Raw genomic sequence first — 6,766 nt, 5'->3', positions numbered from 1 at the left:
TGAAAATAAGTCCAGGCTTGCTGTCCTTGTGGGCATCAGCTGCTGGCATCTGCATTGCTGCTGCCATGAGCATGGCAAAGCAGGTAAAAGATTGCTTTTCCTTGTGTGACACAGGAGCTCTTGACTTGAAAGCTAGAGGGATGCAATAGAAAGAGCTGCAACCTCTGCCAGACATGGTAAAGGTGAGTGGGATGTTGTTTCAATTAGTGCTGGTGTCAGCAGGACTGTAAGGATGGAAAGGCTGGTGTTTGCCATGGGCAGGGAAACACATCTGGTTTTCATTTTCTCTTTCTCTTTGAGTGCCAGATAAACAGGGGAGAGTGTGCCCTCACCTTGGAACTCTCCTGCCCTCTGCTGCTCAGAGGGAGAAATATCCAATCTTCTAGAAGGACATCAGGACAAAGATATGTAATGAAAATAATGATACAATAGAGTTGACAAAGCAGCATGAAATAGAAAGAAGGAGAGCTCTGACACTGATGACTCAAAACCAGCAAATACTCGAAATTTCAAAGCCAGCGTAATTTGAAAACTGTGATGAAATCATAGGAGTATGTTTAGCAAAAAACACTGTGATTACCTCTTTCTTGACAGTCTGCTGCTTCATGGATACTTGATTGATATTATGTGCATTCATAGCAGTACATAGTTTGAGCAAATGAGTTTCAAAGTACAAAGCTAAATGTTTTCATAATTCAATACTTCAGGATGAACATAGTGCAGGTGTGACCTAGAAAATCAGTTCTCTAGAAACATAGTCCATTTCTTTTGTTACATTTTGGCTTATTGAAGGATACAGGTAAGATTGCATGTTACAGTTGTCACTGAAGCACGCATTTTACATAAAACGTCTATTTAAGTCTAAAAAATATTTTACTTTTTTTTTTTTTTTTTCAATATTGAAAAGATATTATGCTGATTTGTGGATTCTGGGCTATCATTTATTCACACTTTTATGTACCTCTGACTGCAATTCTTGCATATATTAATTCTCTCTTTAGCAGCTTCATCTGCAGGAAGAAAAATTGCAGCACAACTGTTGTCCGATCTGCAGATTTTGCTCCTTGCAAACTCTGAAAAACATTTCAATACAGTTTTCCGTGTGCGACATCTAATATTGCTAAAAGCTGTGTTTTGTTCCCATTTCTAGAGATTTATTTACAGTATGAGGGAACCATCAGCTGCACTTCCTTTCTCTTGTAATTCTTACTCCTTGATTGAAGTTGCTGTTACATGGCTTCTCCTGGTAGCTGCTGGCACTGTCTGTGGTCTCTACCAGCATCATGATTTGGAAGGTACGACATTTCTGGCTCAATGGAAAGAAAGTACATGTAGTAGATGTAGAAAGTCATGCTTCCATATTCTGACAGCACTTGGTTACAGGACGGCAGCCCTTTGGCACTGTGCAGCTGGGTGTGATTTAGAAAGAAGTTTGCCGAGGCATCTCCAGACAGTGTGGGAAATTCAGTTCACAAAGGGCTTAGAAATGAAGGATGTATATTCCTGTGCCCTTTTTCTGTTGCTGTGCTTTTTCTTGGCAGTGTGAAAGTAGGAAACAGTAACGGAAGGAACAGAAACCTGCAGATGATGTTCTTGCAAACAAAGTACGCTCATGTTACTCTTGAGATTTTCTCCTTGCAGATCGCTGAGTAGAATTCAGGTGCTTATGCATGAATGGCTAGAACTATTTTAGATGCCTTGGGACACCTGAAACATTCAGAAGCCTGCAGACATGCCATGGATCCTACAGAAGATCTGTATCCTTGTGGAGAGAAAGTTACAGGCCAAGAGAAAAGCTGGGGAGGCTTAATTGGTGTTAGATGTCCTGTGCTTATTTGAAAGATTCCTGTCTACACTGCGTCTCAGGTGAGTGTCCTGTGTCTGAAAGGAGAGGGCAAAGAGTGGAGAAGGGAGGTTCACATGGATGTGTTGGTAGAAATGTTCTGTAGATTGTAGGTAAGTTGGCTCTTATCTTCACCATCACTGTTAGTAAGAAAACTATTTTGCACTGTATAGCACTGTATGAGTGTGCCTTTCAGTGCATGGATTGTTCTTACCGTGTTTGCTCTGAGAACTTGCCCCTTGCTCTACAGCACTGGTGACGTGAAAGAGGGGAAGGTTGAGCTCATCACAGCACCAGTACTTTTTGTGAGAGCACTTATATAGTGTATGTTAGCCTCCAGAACTGCTGGATGTTCTTTCCCCAGGTCAAGAGGTACTGCTTAAAATGGAGATTGCTTATGTTACCTGAAAGCAAGTAAACTGTGTTACAAATACTGATGAAATGATTTAATCTTCTTCATTCATACAAATACAATTAAGCCACTTTTCTCCACTCTTCCCTCTAATCCTCACATTGACACAGAGTCAGTGGGACAGTTGTTATTCTGGGGTTTGCTCTCTGATAGAACAAAAAAATAAAGGACTTATTCATTACAGAATGGTTTATGGTCAGTGAAGCTCTGACTACCTGTTCTCTTTAGCTGTACTGTATTCTCATGTCAGGAATGAGAAAATACAAATTTGTCCATTTCATCTCTCTTTTGGGAACAAAAAAAGTTGTAGCGATTTTTGTTTGGACACGTGCTAATTTTTCTTCCTGCCCTAGGACAGAATGGTTTGGAAATGGCTTTAACAGAGTGCTTTGGAAACTGTTCCCAGCTAATGAAAGCTATTAAGTAGCCAGATCTAGCTGAAGGAGGATGGCTTTGGTAACCTGTGTGGAGCAACATGCTGGTTTTCTTTGCAGTATAATTAGCCTCTGGATGAGGCACCCTGCTTTTATTTTAAAAGTAAACTATATGTGTGGTTTATGAAAACCAAGCATCTGCCACAGAAACACTAAAATATGTACCCTAAAATATCTTGCTAATACACTGCTAAGTACATTAAACAAATTAACAACGATCCAAACGGATATTTTAACACTGAAATTATGGTTACCTGTCACTTAACTCATTTATCTTCCCATTAACTGTACTTCTGATATACAAAAATATATCTTCCATGTTTCTGAATCATCTTTTCATCTACTGACCACAAGACTTGCTTCACTCCCAGAATGAGCAGATCTCATACATTTTTCCTCTTAATTGTATAGGATTGATTCCTCTTTATCATTGCTCAGTGATGTCTACCCTAGAAAAACAGAAGACCAGTTTGTCACCTGTCAGATGCTGGCAGAATAAGAGACACTGATTGATGGAACGATGACTTCAATCTCCCCACATATGCCGAAACTGCCCTAAATACTCCTTTGGCCGTGGTATTTACAGGAAAAAATGCTGGAATGTGGCAATAAAGGAAATGAATATGAAGGGCAGACTGACTTTTCTGCTGGTGGTTTTGCTACACAAAAACTTAACTCCCAGGCGGTGACACCTTGTACTAATGAGAAGCACCGTTATCCAGGGTCTTTCTTAACAGCACAGGAAGCTTACTTGAAGTTTCAGCTTTCTCTCCCCTACTAATTGAAACTAGAAAACACAACTAATGCGTTTGATAATTAAATTGCCAAGTTACTTCATGGGAAACCGCTCACACCACTTCAGCTTGTGTTCAAATCAGCAACCGGCTGGAGAAACGTGGTGTCTTTTCATCATTCTGTTGTCAGAGGGCAAGCTTGGAAAACAAACTGAAACATGCATGCTGGCTTTCTGTCACTGAATAGGCGGTAGCAAAAAGTGAATGCTGACACGGACTTAAAGATTGGAGATCCTGAAAGTGAGGGAGGCAAGTTTTCCTAAGATTTCATTAGAACTCTCCCATAAGGTAAGGCAAGGCTGCACTTACAGGCACTGAAATTGTTGAAAACAGAAATAATTTCTGTTGAGAGTCAGAGTTGTAGTTCATGGGAGGAACTACTCTTAAAATCACCTCGTCTGAACGGAGTTTGATAGCTGGATAAGCTAATGGTGTGAATTAAGTTTCTGTCTGTACATTCCCTTTTATTTATTTGTTGATTTGTTTAGTTTGCTTTTCAGGGAGGAAGAGGCAGTAGGACAAGACCAGCTGTTTTAACATCAGGCTGTGAAAAACAGCCACCAAATAATGCAGTAAATTATTCCTCTTGTCCAGTGAGCAGCACTATGGAACCACCTTCAGTGAGAAAATAGAGATTCGTAAATACAGAACATTTCACAAGGATTGTATTAAGAAATCTTTGAAAATAATTTGTTTCAACTTCATTTAGAATAAAAAATGTGTGCATTTTTTATGCTGCATGTTGATGGTAAACAAAATTAACATATATGTATAATAAGCCATGGTGCAAATGAGAAATCTTTTTTAAAAGAAATAGGTTGTTTTTCACTGAGGGCATTCTGAGTCTTCATGCTGGAAAACTATGGCTCTCATTTCAGTACGATTTTAATTGCAAAGTCTCTTTCAGCAGAAAAACAATGAACTGCTGGACAGGTAGATGAAGGTACGTGATTAATGGAGTTGTTACCTGGAAAGGGAAATATTCGGCCACATTAGAAGTCTAGCCTGTTTCTGTTTGCATATTTGGCAGCCTTAAAAAAAAGACATTAACTAGTACTGCTGTGTCAGTGGGGTTATGTCATATTGTGTGGGGACACCAGTGGTTCTTCCCTATATAATATTCTAAGGTTAAAAAGGAGAGAGAGAGAAAAAAAAAAAAAGAAAATAAAAAGAAATCAAAATCAAAACCAAGTTGTGCATTTTTGCTGTTGTAGTGTTTCTTTCAGTGCATAAATTAAAACATAGCTTTATTATGCTTTAAGACATGCGACCTTTGTCTGTGAATAAAATGTATCATAGAATCATAGAATCACAGGATAGCCTGGGTTGAAAGGAACAATGATCACACAGTTTCAACGCCCCTGCTGTGTGCAGGGCACCAAGCACTCAACCAGGCTGCCCAGAGCCACATCCAGCCTGGCCTCGAATACCTCCAGGGATGGGCATCCACAGCCTCCTTACTCTTCTCCAGTGTGAGAAATGCTATTGCTGGGCTACCTTTGAGTTTGTTCTGTGTCCTCACGATGTTCTAGTGAGGCCAAACATCTGCCAACCTGTCTAATTGAGCGTGGCTGACAGCTGCTTTTGCTTCTGGAAGTCTGTAAACCCACTGAATCTAACTAGGAGCACAGCGTAGTTGTGAGAGATGTGTGAACTTGCAGCCTAATTCCACCCTTAGCTGTGCAGCCCATCTGCCACTGCTGAGAGTGGCTTCTATTACTGTTGGTTCACCTTTCATGCTGTTGCCAAAATAATGCAAATTATTGTGTGAATATTTCCAGATTTGCTGCCAAGATAAGCAGAGCTAGCAGATAAATACCTCTTTGGCATCTGAGTTGCCAAGAGACATTGCTGAGCTTTGAACGAGCGTCAGCCACTCAGTGAGGAACCACCCACAGCTCCAACATGGACCAGATTCTCTCAGTGGTACTCATGTCTGACTGCACAACTGAGGAGCCTCCAAATTTAAGGCGTCTGCAGCAACTACATTTGAGTGTCTAAATGTAAGTGTCTGAATCTAGAGCTGAGCTACACAGCTTCTGGTCTGAAAGACTGTTAAAATTAAAGCCTGCCACCAAGCACTGTCTGCCAACATATTATGACACATTTTGTCATAGATGCTAGGGATGTGAGGAATTTAAGGGGGAAAAAGAGACGTGTAGATGTGTCCTAGTTTCATGAGAGACACATGCACTTAGACTGCTGAGGTAAACTTGTACAGTTCATAACTCAACTAGTTTTTCAATTCTGAAGGCCACTCAGACTTTCAGACCCTTCAGTAAGGGTGATGGAGCACTGGAGCAGGTTGCCCAGAGAGGCTGTGGGGTCTCCTTCTCTGGAGACATTACTCAAAGCCTGCCTGGATGCGTTCCTGAGTGACCTAATCTAGGAGTTCTGCTAAGGCAGGGGATTGCACTCGATGAGCTTCCCAGGTTCCTTCAGCTATAAATAGGAAGACTGCTAAAAAAATACCCTTTTCACATCTCAGCCAGGATTCTCGCATTTATTTATTTTTAATAAATGATACAATTTTCTCTTTCTTCTTCTCTTTCTCTTCTCTTCTCTTCTCTTCTCTTCTCTTCTCTTCTCTTCTCTTCTCTTCTCTTCTCTTCTCTTCTCTTCTCTTCTCTTCTCTTCTCTTCTCTTCTCTTCTCTTCTCTTCTCTTCTCTTCTCTTCTCTTCTCTTCTCTTCTCTTCTCTTTCTTCTCTTCTCTTCTCTTCTCTTCTTTCTCCTCTCTTCTCTTCCTTCTCCTCTCTTCTCCTCTCTTCTTTCTCCTCTCTTCTCTTCTTTCTCCTCTCTTCTCCTCTCTTCTCCTCTCTTCTCTTTCTTTCTCCTCTCTTCTCCTCTCTTCTCCTTTCCCCTCCTTCCCTTTTTCCTTCCCTTTTCCTTCCCTTTCTCCTTCCATTTTCCCTTCCCTTTTTCTTCTACTCCTCTCATTTTAATTTTTTTTTTCATTCCCTTTTTCCTTCCCTCTCTGTTTCCTCCTCATCCCCTCTCCTTTCCCTTTTCCCTCCTCTCCATTCTCCTCCCCTTCTCTCTTTTCATTTTCTTTCCTCTCCTCCCCTCCCCTCCCCACTCCTCCCCACTCCTCCCCACTCCTCCCCTCTCCTCCCGTCTCTTCTCCTCCCGTCTCTTCTCCTCCCGTCTCTTCTCTTCTCTTCTCTTCTCTTCTCTTCTCTTCTCTTCTCTTCTCTTCTCTTCTCTTCTCTTCTCTTCTCTTCTCTTCTCTTCTCTTCTCTTCTCTTCTCTTCTCTTCTCTTCTCTTCTCTTCTCTTCTCTTCT

Source organism: Phasianus colchicus, chromosome Z, assembly GCF_987193195.1.
Source record: "Phasianus colchicus chromosome Z, bPhaCol1.hap1.1, whole genome shotgun sequence".
NCBI classification, from domain to species: Eukaryota; Metazoa; Chordata; class Aves; order Galliformes; family Phasianidae; genus Phasianus; species Phasianus colchicus.
This window is presented reverse-complemented; position numbering follows the sequence as displayed.